The following is a 14,519-nucleotide window of genomic DNA, read 5'->3' on the forward strand; positions in this document are numbered from 1 at the left end:
CGGGAATGCATAAAAAAGACGAACGAAATTTCACCTCGTTAAACCAGTAAAGGGTGAAAGAAAACAAAATTCCGGAGTCCTGCGCAGTACCGGGTGTGTCACCTGTATGTCGATCTGCGTCCAGTCTAATGGAACGTTTTCGCGAGCATGAGAGACGAGCGTGTAATAAATGCGCGAACGGTTTCTCGGTCCCTCCCCCTCTCCTTTCACGTCTCACCGCTTTCATCTGCGTCCATCGGCACGCACGCACACACGTACACACACATATATACACGACATACATGTACACACCACATGTGCGTTCGTGCTGACACGCACTGCCGGTACGTTAAAAGACGCAGGGACGAGAAATCGCTTCTGCAACTGGATTCCACTAGCCGGCCGGCAGGCCACAAAACTTGGCCGAGGCTCAAAAGAATCGCGTCCTCTTTCTCTGTCTCTCTTTCTCTCTCCCTTCGCTTTTCCCCTTCTTTCCACCCTGTTCTCTCGTCCATTGCTCGCTTCCTTCTCCCATCGCTGTGCGGCTTTGCGTTCTACGCATCGCCGAATTGCGGCGTCTATATACCCTGGCGACGGACGAAAGGAGAAAGAGGACGAGGAAAGAAGAAAAATGCGTTTATTGATACTCTGATATTTTGATAGCCTAAGAGTACATGTTATACAATACAAAGCTAATATTAACCATTGTAATACTGGCCCCATAACTCCGGAGAGTTTTGCCCTACTGGCATATCTATATTTCTCCTACTATATCTGTATTTTGATATACTTTTGAATAAACATAATTATTTTCCATTTTGTAGATTCAGATTATCATAAAAGTTTTATATCAAAATGTTTAGATGCGCGAGTTTGTGTGTAAATCAATATAATTAGCACGAATCTCTCAGGTTTCCGCATAGAACCCAGCGATTGCCGGCGAAATTTGTCGCGCTCATTGCGCGGAACGGTAAGTATGCTTGATATTTGATATCCTGCGCGAAAGTCCATTCGTCACGGACGTATTTAATTCTTTAGAGTGCGCGCACTCGACACGTAACATAGCAGGAATAAACCTGTCGGAATCGCCGACATGGCTACACGTCAGCATCGTCAGGAAGTTAAGGCCCCGGCACAATGAAAAATATAAGAAACAAGGAACAGATATTAGCGATTAGGACTAAGAAATCGGAAATAAAACTGGATGCACAATAAAAAACACAGGCAACAGAAACAGGGAATAACACGGTTTCTGATTCCTTAGTCCTAATCGCTAATATTTGTTCCTTGTTCATTATATTTTTCATTATGCGGCGGCCCTTAAAGCCCCATGTATTCAAGACTGGCGAATCTAAGATCTCCTTACGCGACACCGTAGGCTATTAATGTGGAGAATTAATTCTTTTGTAGTATGTTCACGGCATGTACATATGTATAGTGTGTAACTGAACCCTATCTATAATAGCAGTACGTAATAATACGCTTTATTCTCAAATGGAATTATCATCAGGTTTGAATAAATAATTTATAAAAACAAAGCGTAAAAAAATAGCTAAAGTTACTATTAAAGAAAGGTGAGAAGACATAAAAGAAGGGAAAGGATTATTCAAGTATTGTTACCAAATGTGACCAGGGCTAAGAAGTCCGTTCTGTCGTGATCATTAATAACAAATATTACTGAGGTTTCGTCGACATTAAAATCGATTGTAATTAAGCGGTTACATGATCGACCGCTAATAGGGAGCAAATTTAAACGCTGTAATGGATTGCATTTGCCAAACATCACATCTATTTGCCCGTAATGCATGATCTTTAACTAGGGCCTCGGTAAAAATAATCGAAATTTATGCGGCATTCGTGCTAAAAGCTGGAAGGTTAACATCTCCGCGCGTGCGACGGAAAAATGCGACGCGATAGTTCGCGGTGAGGCAAAACGCGGGCGTTCGTGTCATTTCCAGGTCGTTTAAAGCCCACGTATAAACGCGCTCGGTTCAGCTTGGGTTGGCTTGGCCTGGCCTGGCTCGGCACGGCTCCGGCTTGGCACGGTCGAATCCAGAATTCGTCTAGCGCGCGTAGCCCCGGCCACACCGGGCCGGGAAGGCAGAAAATTATCCCTCGAAACCTCTCGATCGTTCTTTCTCCTTGTCTCACTTCTCTCCCCGCGCAGCGGTGGTATCCTCCGCCCTCCGCCTCTAACGTCCCTATCTGTCCCGCGCTCTCTCCCTCTCTCTCTCATTCTCTCTCCCTCTTTCTCTCACGTTCTTTCTGTCTCTTCCTCCCCGTCTCTCTCGCCGCGCGCTCCACGCTCTTTCTCGACCGTCGTCCGGGTTCCATCGTTTTCGCGTGTGTACGTGGGCAAGGCGCTCGATATTTCAGGCCGTCGCCCACGAGAAACGCAGTTCCTGGGGGCGTGTTCCGCCGCACTACCATGGATGACGACGGCGGCAGCGGCGGCGGCGGCGGCGGCGGCGGCGGCGGCTGAGGCAACGGCGACGCGGCGGTGGCGGACTGAGCCCGGTGTTACCTCGCCGTTCGTTTACACCGAGAACGCAAGAGAAGAAACCGAGAGAGCACTGGCATAATTTCCGGCGGAGACGCCGGCGCGAGCAGCGCGAGCATGCCTCTTTTACTCGCCGCATCCCCGGAGTGAGTCGATCCGGAATCGAGATCAGCACAGCGCGCGGTCGAGCGGGCGCGAGTAATCGAAATTTCGTTGCCCGTGAACTGGGATTGGAACCGATGTAATTTCGACGAATTCAATTCTCTATACGTTGCCAGGTATAGCGAAAAATGGATCGCTTTATGCCAATCGTCGCGCCTCCGCTATTGCGCGAATAGACATTGGAATGATATTCCACCAGTCTCCATGCCCATTTTTATATTTTCAGCTACTCTAAAAAGAATCTCGGACGACTTTTTAAAAATAATGGAATTAATGTTGCGTGAAACATTTTAGCAAAAAAAAGGATGCTAAATGGCGAAATGTACAGTGGAAGGACGATTAACATTTCCATGTACGTATGAAGTTCGTAGTTTGCTTCAGTGCTGACAAAATTACGTGGTACCCGAGAAATGAGTTTAACCATATAACTGTTTTATAAATCACAAGATAATTATCATTTATGCAAACGTGAAAATTTTCCGCAATGTTATGCTTCAATAAAAATATATATATGCTCAAATATTCTCAAAAAAAGACAGAAAAATACTGACGAGACAGTGTCTTGTTCAAAATTCAAGGAACCTTTAGTTCTCTTCGGACTTCAGTACTGATATTTTCGGGCAAAATTAAATTCAGTATGCGCGCGATTGTAATCGATATTCAGGTAGATTCTAGTTACTGATGGCATAATAGATAAACTACATTAATACTGAATGCACAAGCCAGCTAAGGTTTGTGTTCAGAGTTGAGTACTCGTATGCTTCGGAGTAAATCGATGAAGTACTTCAACGAGATTAAGCAATTCAATACTCGCTCGATCGAGTGGAACTAACTGCTCTGTTATATGCATTTCGACGAGCATATTGTTAATACGATGTGATTTATCATCTTATTTAATTTGGGGATTTTCTTCGGTAACGCGAAAATTAAATACGAATTATTGGATTGATTGATAATAATTGATTCATAAAAGTTCCGTTTTACTTAACAAACAGAATTTTTGTATTTAAAAAAATGTTATAACAGTATAAGTACTGTAAATAATACGCTCTTAACTACTTAATTGCAACAGATAAAATAATTAAATGGATAATACTGGTTTCTCAAAAGAAATGATTCAGTAATCATATACATATAGCGGAACTTATTTATAAATTAATCCAATAATTTTTAGCTCAAAATTTTCGAATGTAATCAAGTCAATCTTTTTTATGTTATAAGAGCACTAAAAGTAAATATTAAAATATAAAAATAAAAGTAGTATTTTTTTTCTGAGAGCTATAAAAAGTGTATCATAAAAGCGTAATCATAAAGATTTAAAAATATATGTCAAACGTGTGTCTAAAAGTGACGACAAAAGTTCAGATGAAACTCATAAAAAATTTAATCAAACATCAAGAATGGTATTCAAAAAGTCAACAAGCTTTTATAGAATTATCGATCGTAGAAATATAAAACTTTATATAAAACCATAATTCAATAATAATTATTATATGCATTTCCTTTCGCACGGCAGTTTCTAACGCATCTCTCGTTTTTCCCCAATTATAGTTGTTTTATTTTCGCTGATTTTAATTGAAGATTGATTACGAGAAATATAAAACAAATAAAAGATAGAAAACATTTAAAAAATGAATAATTTCTGTCTGAGGGACAATATCTTTCAAGTAATTAAGATGCATTTAATGTGCATTACGTTTTATTGAAATAAATAATTTTTTTCTATATATAGAAAAGATCAATATATTGTTGTTATTATACATATATATTTCGCTTCTTTCCTGCTTATCGAAGCATAATTTCACCGTTTTGAAACACGAGAGCATAACTATCGAAGTCGATGCGCAAGTTACTCCCGACTGAGAAACTTCGAACTCAATTCGCCCCGTCATTATAAAGTACTTGTCCACCTCCGATGCGAGAAGTGCGAAGAGGATTAACGCTTGAGAATGCATCGCCGCACGTGGTGGCACGTGGTAAATGCGCCGCGCGCGCGCGGCGTGTCACCAATTAACCCTTTATGGCCTAAATTTCTGTACACGTTGTTCCGTCATAGTCGGACACAAGTATAAATTTCGCACGACCGCCAGCTGTGAAATTTTCTTTATACTCGCACACGTGTTCCACGATAAAACGCAACGCTTTGCGGAACACGATAGTAGATTTACCCAGTGTCGCGGTGAATTAAGATATAAAAATTATTTTAAAGGATAAATCTGTAAATTCGTAAAAAGTTAACACTACAAGATAAGAATTAATACATGCGAAAACTTTATGAGATGTAACGTGTCATAAAATATCGATATGGCTTTCGATACGCGGAATAACAGCAACATACATAAATTATCAGTTTACGCGCAATAAAAATAATTCTTTAATTTAACATCGAATTAAGCCGCGCAAAAGCGGGCTTTCGTTACCAATGCGTACATATAAAAAAAAGTTAAATATTTCTGTGCTATATACGTCTCAGTAACTGGCACGTGGTTCGGCAGCTGGTTTCACGACCATCGTAGTTGAAAGTTAATGCGATCCCGCTCTGAGATAGAACATCCGTTTTAATCGGCTCAACTTGCTATTTCATTTTTCTCAATTACGACGAAACAAGATATTTAATTACGACGAGAGGAAGACATGTATTTTATTCTTCTACAGTGTAAATTGTATTAGCGTTAAGTTAATTCTTTAAAATCCGATTAAAGGAAAAACTTTAAAACGAATATCACGCACGATCAATACATTAGTTCATAAAATTAAGATTTCTTTTTCTTCGTCGCAATAATTGATTCATTATTTACGTTTCTAATACATAAAATATATGAAATGTATCTCTCTGAATTGGATCTTGCGTACCTCAAGCTTTGCGATACGATGTCGCGCTTCCACGAGATATCTCGTGAGTCACCGGCTCGACGTAACACGAGCAATGGCTCATTGCGGGTATTCCCAAAAGCGAACCCGAGTCGTCGATGATAATTTCGCTCGCGTCGCATCGGTGGGATACGGTAATACGCGCGAGGTGCGAATTTTTAAAACTATCCACCGGCGCGAGAAATTCCGAGCGAGTGCGCTGACCGGACAAAGAGCAAGAACAATAAAATTTGCATAGATGTCGGATAAATAACAACGCAGAACGAGAGCTGTAAATCATACGTGTCCAGCGGCAGCGAAACGTTATATCGTCTATTATCGGGATATATCTATTCTCGCCCTGCGCTCTGTGACGCGATTCTAGTAACGGCAAGAATTCTATTCGTTTCTCTTAAATTAATGGCGTGTCACGGCATTGTTATGCGATATCGTCTCAAGCGATTACCGAAAGAACAAAGCTATCGATCTTGAAGTAATCAGAATCAAGATAAGCGAGAGAACAATTCGTATCGGCGCATTTATATATACCTTGTTCAATGTTTACATAATGCGTGACAATACAGTATGCTACATTGATACAGAGAGTACACAGAGAATAAAAAGCAAAATTTATCTTTCCTGTTTAAAGTTCTGCTCTGGTAAATTTGTTTTAATATAAAGAGAAAACAGAATATGTGCTTACTGAAGTTTAAATATAAACAGCATAAAATGTATAAATCTGCAAACGCAAGAGAATTAAGCACATAAGTTAAGATAAGAGAAAGTAAAGACAAAAGTTCGATTTTTGTAACTGTTTGTTCTCTTTGGGCAAAAAGAGGCGCGATAGAGCACTGTAATAAGCCGTAAAAAAGTATAAAGCCGGAGTTTACGTTACTTCCACGAATTTTCCTCGCGTTTCTCAAGATGAGAAAACGGGGCTTACACCGACATTCCTCGTAACAGCTCGCGCATTTCCATACGGAAACCCGAGACATCCTGGAACGGCATCGAGATTGAAGAGCGAAAATGTGCGTGATCATCGTGCCCACGTGAGAAAATTCGCGTCTCTGTTCACCTGGCGGAATAACATTCGCACGTAGCTCGGGGTACTGCGACACGACGCGACGACGGCGCGCGGCCTACATATCCTACATATATCGCGTCGAGTGCGAGTTTTGTAATACGCAATTTGACGCGCCGCGCCGCGCCGCAGCAGAAAACGTCGGGCGCGAGCAGAAAGCGTGGGCGGCTTCGATCATCGTCGAGGAAACGTGCCGGCGTACGTTGAGTCACTCCGACGACGAGTTCCCATAGCCCGCCGCCAACGCCGTGCAAGGTGCCGTGCATGCGCAAGCTGCAATCAGCGAGCACGTATCTACGTGTGCAGCAAGAGACAGAATTGTCCGTTGACGTCATCGTCGACGATTTATTCGATCCGCGCCCGAAGTTCGACACGCCTAGGCTGTCGCTGGCGCGCTTATACAAGAGTGTCTCCGGCGCGAGCCGCGTGAATATTATCAGGGAGCGCGAATCTAAAAGACACCGTCAGATCAACGATGGCATTAATTAAAACGATAATGCCATCAGAGTTTTAAACGGCTGCGTCTTGCTCGATCAGACGCAATGACACTGTGGTAATTAAAGATTATAAACAACCGAGATATAAACTGTAAGTCTAAACAATATACTTTAATTACGCTTTCGAGAAGCTCTTATCAGAAGAGAATTAAAACCTGAGCACCTATACGATACATGCACCATCTTCAGAGGAAAAAGAATTAAAAAATTCATAGTTTTAGCATATACGCGTGTTCCGCGTTAGCTATTTCCAGAATGGCTAAATTGCATCATATGCATTGATGCACATACTCGAAATATAAAAATATGTAAAAGTGATCTAGATGTTTGCGAAACGTATTCCATCAGTCACATAATTTTCAGAGATAAATTTTTTGCCAACAACTTCACTGTGTATTTTAGATATATCCTACAAAGGGAAGAACAGAGAGAGATAGAGAGAAATAGAGAGAGAGAGAGAGAGAGAGAGAGAGAGAAGTTATACATCAAATATAAAACTTTACCTAGCGTCAAAAAACTTTGATTTTTTAAATCAATGCATCTGCAGGAAAACCTTGCTCACGGACTATACAAGTGCAGTATAAAATGTCGAATCTGCCTAAAAATGTATTTGTAATTATTTTTTTTCCATCCCGATATATAATTCAAATTAGATATACGTAACGAGATTTCATTTTGAGTTAGCATTTTTTAAAATCTATACCATCTATACTATTTTTTTTTTATTTAAAGATAACAGAGTACGATAAAATTTAGAGTTTAAATTATATTTTATGTATGTATATTTGTATATATACATTATACACATAATTCTCTCTGTGCAAATTAAAGCATTAAATTATTTCAATGAAACTAAGCGATTTCTCGTGGTGGGCAATAATATTATGTTTATATAATAACGTTTGCAAACGTTCGCCACTCGTCGAACGAACCGCGTTTTCGATACGCGCGTCAGATGGAATTTGACTATATCATAGCGATGTGAATTTTACGTCACGTCGGATGCTACTCGTTTCATAGAAAACACTACAACGATACTCCAATATCCACGTTATCGGCCTGAAAACCGTTGTATCGATAACAAGCGAGTTTTTCAAGCGGATATTGCTCGACTGTGAATCCGAAAGATCCAAAATTGTTGCAATATGATCGAGACAAACTTAACTCTGTTTAAACCGGAAAGTAATAGTCAATCGTGTGTCGCGGTCGCGGATTTTAATAATTTCTATTAGAAGGAATAATCGTAAGAATCGGTGTTTAGATTAAACGCGCGCAATAAACGATGAGATGTCAATTGTTATCGAATTGTTTCATTTTCATTTTCCCCTCGTCAACAGCCAGGAACAATTTGCAGTTTAAATGTGTGTCACTTTAAAAGTTTGCAGAAGTTTAATATAAATAAAGCAGTCGTATATATCACCATAGTAGAAATATGAAGCACGCTAAAGATGTTATCAATTTTCGTTACTTTCGTCATGCAGATCGTCGACGGGATAAAACAACGCTGCGGCAACTATATAGGTCCGATTCGATTGAATACACCGTCAGTTCGAAAGCCACTACTACCGATAACGTGTCTACCGTAACCCCACCCCTCAAAATCCACAAAATTCCGGAATCCGGTGCGCCACGCACAGGATGAAACGCAGAGAAGAACGAGGATAATAAAAAGCCCCTGGTTCCCGCAACTCCACGTATAGCTACCGCACGAAAAAATCGGCAGCAAGATTTTTATACGCTCGAACTCCGCTTGCACGGAAAAAATATCGTATGAAGCAACGTAATCCGACGATGCAAATATATATATATATATATATATATATATATAATGTCGTTTTATTTTCATTTATATAGATTAAAAATTTATTTTTTATAAATTAAACTTTTTATTTTTCATATTTCAACAGCATCATACGATATTTTACTGATAATACGTCAATAATCGTATTTCGCATATTATCTACGTAATTTCAATCCGTTGAATATTTTTCTCATATTCTTCGTCAATTCTATTATACAGTCAGAAAACAGATTGAAAGCGATTGCGTGGTGTAATCTTCAATTAAATCATTTCACCCTAATTTACAAACTTCTTATACCTCAATATTGTACTAGTATAAGTTGCATTTACGGTCACATTAATAATTTAAGTGCGGATTATTTTTGCACGTACCTATTTTCTATCTCGGGCTCCATCGCGACATATCCATTGGTGGCAGCAAGATCGATGTCAGCGCTGATCCTATAATCGTTACTCGACTTCGCCTGCAAAAGAAAGAAAAACCGAAGGTAAGAACTGGAAGATATGGCGCATGATCATTGCGGTATAGTAATTGCAGTCGTAATGACGGTACGCATCATGCCAAGCATGATCATGCGGATAACGCGATTGCGTCGCGCCGTCGGAATATGTGTCATATTATCGCGCAGTCAAGATTCTCGCAGGAAAGAATCGAGACGGAAAAAGAACAGAGATAATAATATGTTTATAACGTTCGCATAAATTCGTTTCTAAATACAAAACGCTCGATAACAGTTTACTTTTCAATATTTAATTACTAGCGTATGAAAGTCGCCGTGTGCTCCGATGTTTACTCAATTTGTTTGCCTTCGTTCTTGCTTCCGTGTTGATAATGTGAAAACATCCAATTCTATGTATCTCATTTTCTTAAATCAAGATTACGATTACACACATATATAATTATTTACTCATATAATTAGCTAAATTGAGGTGCAACTGATTTTGCGCGTCGAAAGTGCTAAGCGAATACTTATGTTAAGTCGTTTCGTGCCAGTGGTTAAAGGTTACAAATATTTTGTGGCACACACGCGAGCGTATAAATTATACTTGACGTTATCTACATATTATGCAAATTATCAAGTAGATTAGATAGTTAGAAAAGTAAAATTAAAATTCTTGTTAAAAGAAGAAAACGCTCGTTAATTTATTATAGCACTTTTCCGTAAATTACTAAAAATACAAACATTTCTAAAATTACAAACTAAGTAAACGATTTATATTTCATTTCCTTAATAATTCAACCTTCGATGCTATACGGGCGATGAACGTGATTTGGATTTGACACGCATAAGTAACGAAATATAAATATATTATCAAAAAATAGTCATACTTCACGTAATAAAGTCACGTGCTATTAATAGTTGGATTATTTAGCGGGTCGCGACGATTTTATATTTCGATGGTGCGACAACTTTCGTATCTCGTTCGCGATCGACCCGCTTAGCTGACGTTTCATAAAATTTCGCGCAAAATATAAGGAGCGGAGCGATCGATTCGAAATCACTGGTGTTACAAAGCGGGAACCTCGCCCTAGCCGAAGGGCGTTCTCGGCACAGACGGAGGACGGCACAAAGCGGCCGCGCGCGCACACACACACACAGTCCCTTTTTCCTGTGAATATCGGCGAGATCTACGCACGCTTTCCTCTCTAGAAACCGCTCTCGATATCGCATCTCGTTTGCTACCTCCCCGCCCGACCCCGCGGAAACGCGTAAAATTCCAGACCTCTGTTCGAAGTACGCATCACAAAATACGACGGTATCGCCGAGATCAACGGTAACACAGATGCCCGTAATCGTCGATCGAGAAGGGTGATGCGCGTATAGAAAAGAGATCACCGAGCGTTATGTATTACCCATTATCTCCACCACTGATCGCTGGATTTCAAATCGTCTATTAATAAATCTCGTCTTCCTCTTTGCAGATTCAGTGAACATGAGGCTTATTTGAATCTTTTAAATCAAATTATCCTTTTCTCACCTCCGTTTCTTATAATACATTTATTATATAATATGGTAAATGTAATCGAGTGATGAGATGAGTGGTGAATGAAACAGCGGTGATTAAATTTTTCAATTACATATCTTTTTCCCCCTTTTCTAACAAATTTGTTCGGATTAAACATACGCAGTTTTTTATTATTTCTCTTTCGTAAAACGTTTCGAGAACATCAAGGACGATTTCTATTCTCTTCTATTCCGATCTATTATATTGCTTCTAAATTGCTGTCCTCTCGCGCATCCTTTCGCCGTTTCCCTCATCCCTTTCGCATTCTCTCTCGCACGCATACACGCGCGACATACGATCGGACAAAAGATAATCGCGGAGCTGCCTGTCGTGTTCCACAGCGCTCGGCTTTCGGGTGTGCTGGTTTCCCGAAGGGGATGACGCCGGGCGTCGCGAGGTAGCGGCAGGACAGCGGGAGGAGAAGGGAAAGGGACGAGGGCCGCAACGGGGACGGCAGTCGGAAGAGAGAAGAGACCGAGAGAGCGGAGAGTCGCGCAAAGCGAAGAGGAGTCGGCCGGCAGGCAGGCAGGGGGTTGGCGGGCGAAGGGTGAGGATCGGAGGCGGCCGGGTAATGGGGGAGTCGGTACGTGGGGTGGCTCGGTGGTACGGCAACGAGCGGTTTCGCGGGCCTGTGGGTGGACAGGCGGAGGACGGAGGGGAGGAGGGGAGGAGGCGGCGGCGGCGGCAGCAGCGGCAGCGGCAGCAAGGGGGTAGCGCGGCGAGGGACCGGGTGGGGTTGGTTAGGCGGACACCACAGAGGGTGACGTAGCGAAGGGCGGTATAGGGTGGATGAGGGAACACGGGAAGACGGGCGGGAACGGGGAGAGGGATGGTGGTAGCGGTAGAGCGGAGGAGGCAGCAATGACGACGAGGCGCTGGTTTGAGTTTGTGTGAGCACGCGCTACCGCTCTTCGGGTTCTATCTGCCCACGTCCCTCGTTCTGCGTATCGCCGTCTCCTTCTCCGACCTGTTCTCTCCGTCGCGCTCGTTATCTCGATTCGCCCGCGTTCTTTCTCCGTCGCTCTATACCGCAGCCGCTTCTTCTTCGTCCCTCGCTTCGTTCCTGACACTCGGAGAGCGGATCCTCTCCACCACCCTCTCTCTCTCTTCCCTACCCCCCTACGTTGCCTCGTCCTCTCGCGACAGCCGCATCGGTTCACGTTCTACGTCCCTCCGGCTGTTTCCCTCGCCCTATCTCTCTCTCGATCTATCTATCTACCTTCCTCTGGCGCACGCGAGCACCGCGTATCAATCCGTCTCCGTTCCGCGCTCCGTATCTGCTTTCTCGCACCGGTTCTCTCGTTCTCCCTCTCGCTCCTGCCGCTCCTCCGCGCCGCGCGCTTCTCTCGCTCTTTCTTCCGCTGTAGCACCGCTAGCCGGTCCTCTCTCCGTTGAATCGCTATGCGCGAGACAGGCCGGGCACGGAGAGGTGAAGCGAGAGGAGAAAGAGGCGGAGGAGGCGGAGGAGGAGGCGAGTTCACGTTCCATCGCGAAGCACTGGGCGGAATTGGTATATCGGAGGATAGAGGGTGAGCGCGGGTAGGCGAAGGATGGAGGAAGGAGGACGCGGGGACACGGCGCTCGTAACGTAGCGACGCGCTCGAGACGCGGACGTCGTTTGAAGACGAGTTCTGCTGTGTGCTGGGAGGCATTCCGGGTTGTTGCACCGGAAGGACAGGCGGCCTGGGAGCCCCGATGCGCCGCCGAAGTAAGTTCTGCTGGAGCTTTAATGGAGGACTTGGATAATTAGCGCGAGTGCAGATCCCGCTGCTTCGGAGTCGGGGGACGACGATGCGACGAAGAATGCAAAGAACTTGTCTCGTAATACGACCAACGCGGCGCGGCGCGGCGCGGCGCAGCGCGGCGCGCTCGCTCGAGAGCTTCACAGAAAACGACCTGTCTCGGTTTTTGAACGTATCGCCGAGAGATTTAATTCAGGACAGAACACGTCGAGAGAAAAAGGGTTCAAATCTGAATCGCTATTAGATTCTCTTTTTTTTCCTGCCAAGTCATATTGAATCGTGCATTCGAACGTAATATGCAGAATGCATAATCGCCGATATCAATTTGCGAGTTTTTGCAACAATCAAGATTTTTTCTAACATTGCTAAATTTAATATCATACTTGGGGTACGTTCCACTTAAGAATGTTTTATACGTATAGCTATATGTAGTATAATTTTGTTTTCTTAATTAAACAGTGTAAAGCTAGTCTAAAAAATGATTCATAAACAACATGTTATCATTGGGACAGAAAAAGCGTAAAAATCGCATTTTGTCCCATTTTTGTACTTGATATTGTTTAAATAAATCATATAAAAAATTTGAAAAAAAATATTAACAGAAAAACTTAAAAAAAAAACCGTAATTGCAATTCTCGATGTCATGGAAGTGTACCATAAAAATTTCATTCATTTTTACTGTACAGGAGCAGAGATACATAATATATGATATTTACTTGGAGTGTATATCTATATATATATATACAATTTCTGTAAAGAAAATATCTCAGAAACGGGTCAGACAATCGATCGCAAATTTAACACAAGTTTTTGGGATATATAAGTGCACAATCTCTGTAAATGTCAGCTTCATCCCTCTATTTTTTGACATAAGGCAACGCTCGTGGAATCATTTCATCCTTGTTGTTCGTCAAATGTTAAACAAGGACAAATGATGCTCGCTAGCGTTGTGAGCGTCAAGTGGAACGTACCCCAAGTATGATATTAAATTTAGCAATGTTAGACAAAATCGCGCGAATTTAACAAACTGCAATATAATAAACTGTTATGAGTTCTCCATCTATAATAATACATAAGAAGAAGAATTTTCACTTGTTCTGTGGCATATGTATATGCGTGTCTACCTGCTATTATACGAATGTCGATTATTACTGTTTACGCGGAAAGGCATGTGCATAAAAGCGACATAAATTATCGCGAAAATATGAAAACTGGACAATGATAAATAATGCCAGAAATTCGTATTACCCACGAGACATTTCGTTTCTGCTACTGTTAGTGCTGTACGTACCTTATGAATGAATATGGTTATATACGACCGATAGAGAGAGCAGTTACATATCGTTCGCACACACTTTACATACGCGTACATACACGGTCAGATCGTTATTTACTCATAATGGTCGGTTTTACATGTATGTACGCGCATGTGGTCCCACAGTTTTGTACATGTTTATACAAACTCAATCGTCGACTCCAAATCATCGAGATAGCGTAACGCATTAATACACAATAATATTTATGATAAGAAAATGCTATCATAAAATGCAACGGAAGTCGGATTACAAACAGATGTGCTGACAGACAGAACCGTCGATATATGAATTGATTAACATTAAATTTATCCGTAATTAAAACTACAAAATTTTCGTTCACTTTACACTGAGTCATTCATAAGCGCGAGTAAAAACTTCTCCATCATTTAATATACGTTGAATCATTCATATATGATATAAATTATAGACTTTTCATTAATTCGATCGATCTACGTATCTCACGGCAATGCATGGCAATAAAAAAAAAAGTTGTTTTATTTTCCTTTTCATAACAGTCGGACATAAAATACAGCGCTTGTTTACTGTGTATATTTGCGTTATGTATGTAGTTTCACGTCAAATCA

At 41.7% G+C, this 14,519-nt stretch overlaps 1 protein-coding gene across 14 annotated transcripts in view; it reads right to left on the bottom strand.

Annotated features, from left to right (window-relative positions):
- The window catches only part of LOC139808713 (bromodomain adjacent to zinc finger domain protein 2B), a 151,510-nt gene that overhangs the window by 90,410 nt on the left and 46,581 nt on the right, over window positions 1-14,519 (bottom strand). For all 14 annotated transcript variants that reach the window (XM_071770986.1, XM_071770990.1, XM_071770997.1 and 11 more), the window contains exon 2: window positions 9,243-9,334. The gene's annotated coding sequence lies outside the window, so the exon portion shown is untranslated. The remainder of the gene's footprint in view (window positions 1-9,242; window positions 9,335-14,519) is intronic.

The sequence above is a fragment of the Temnothorax longispinosus genome, chromosome 2 (genome assembly GCF_030848805.1).
Source record: "Temnothorax longispinosus isolate EJ_2023e chromosome 2, Tlon_JGU_v1, whole genome shotgun sequence".
Taxonomy (NCBI): Eukaryota; Metazoa; Arthropoda; class Insecta; order Hymenoptera; family Formicidae; genus Temnothorax; species Temnothorax longispinosus.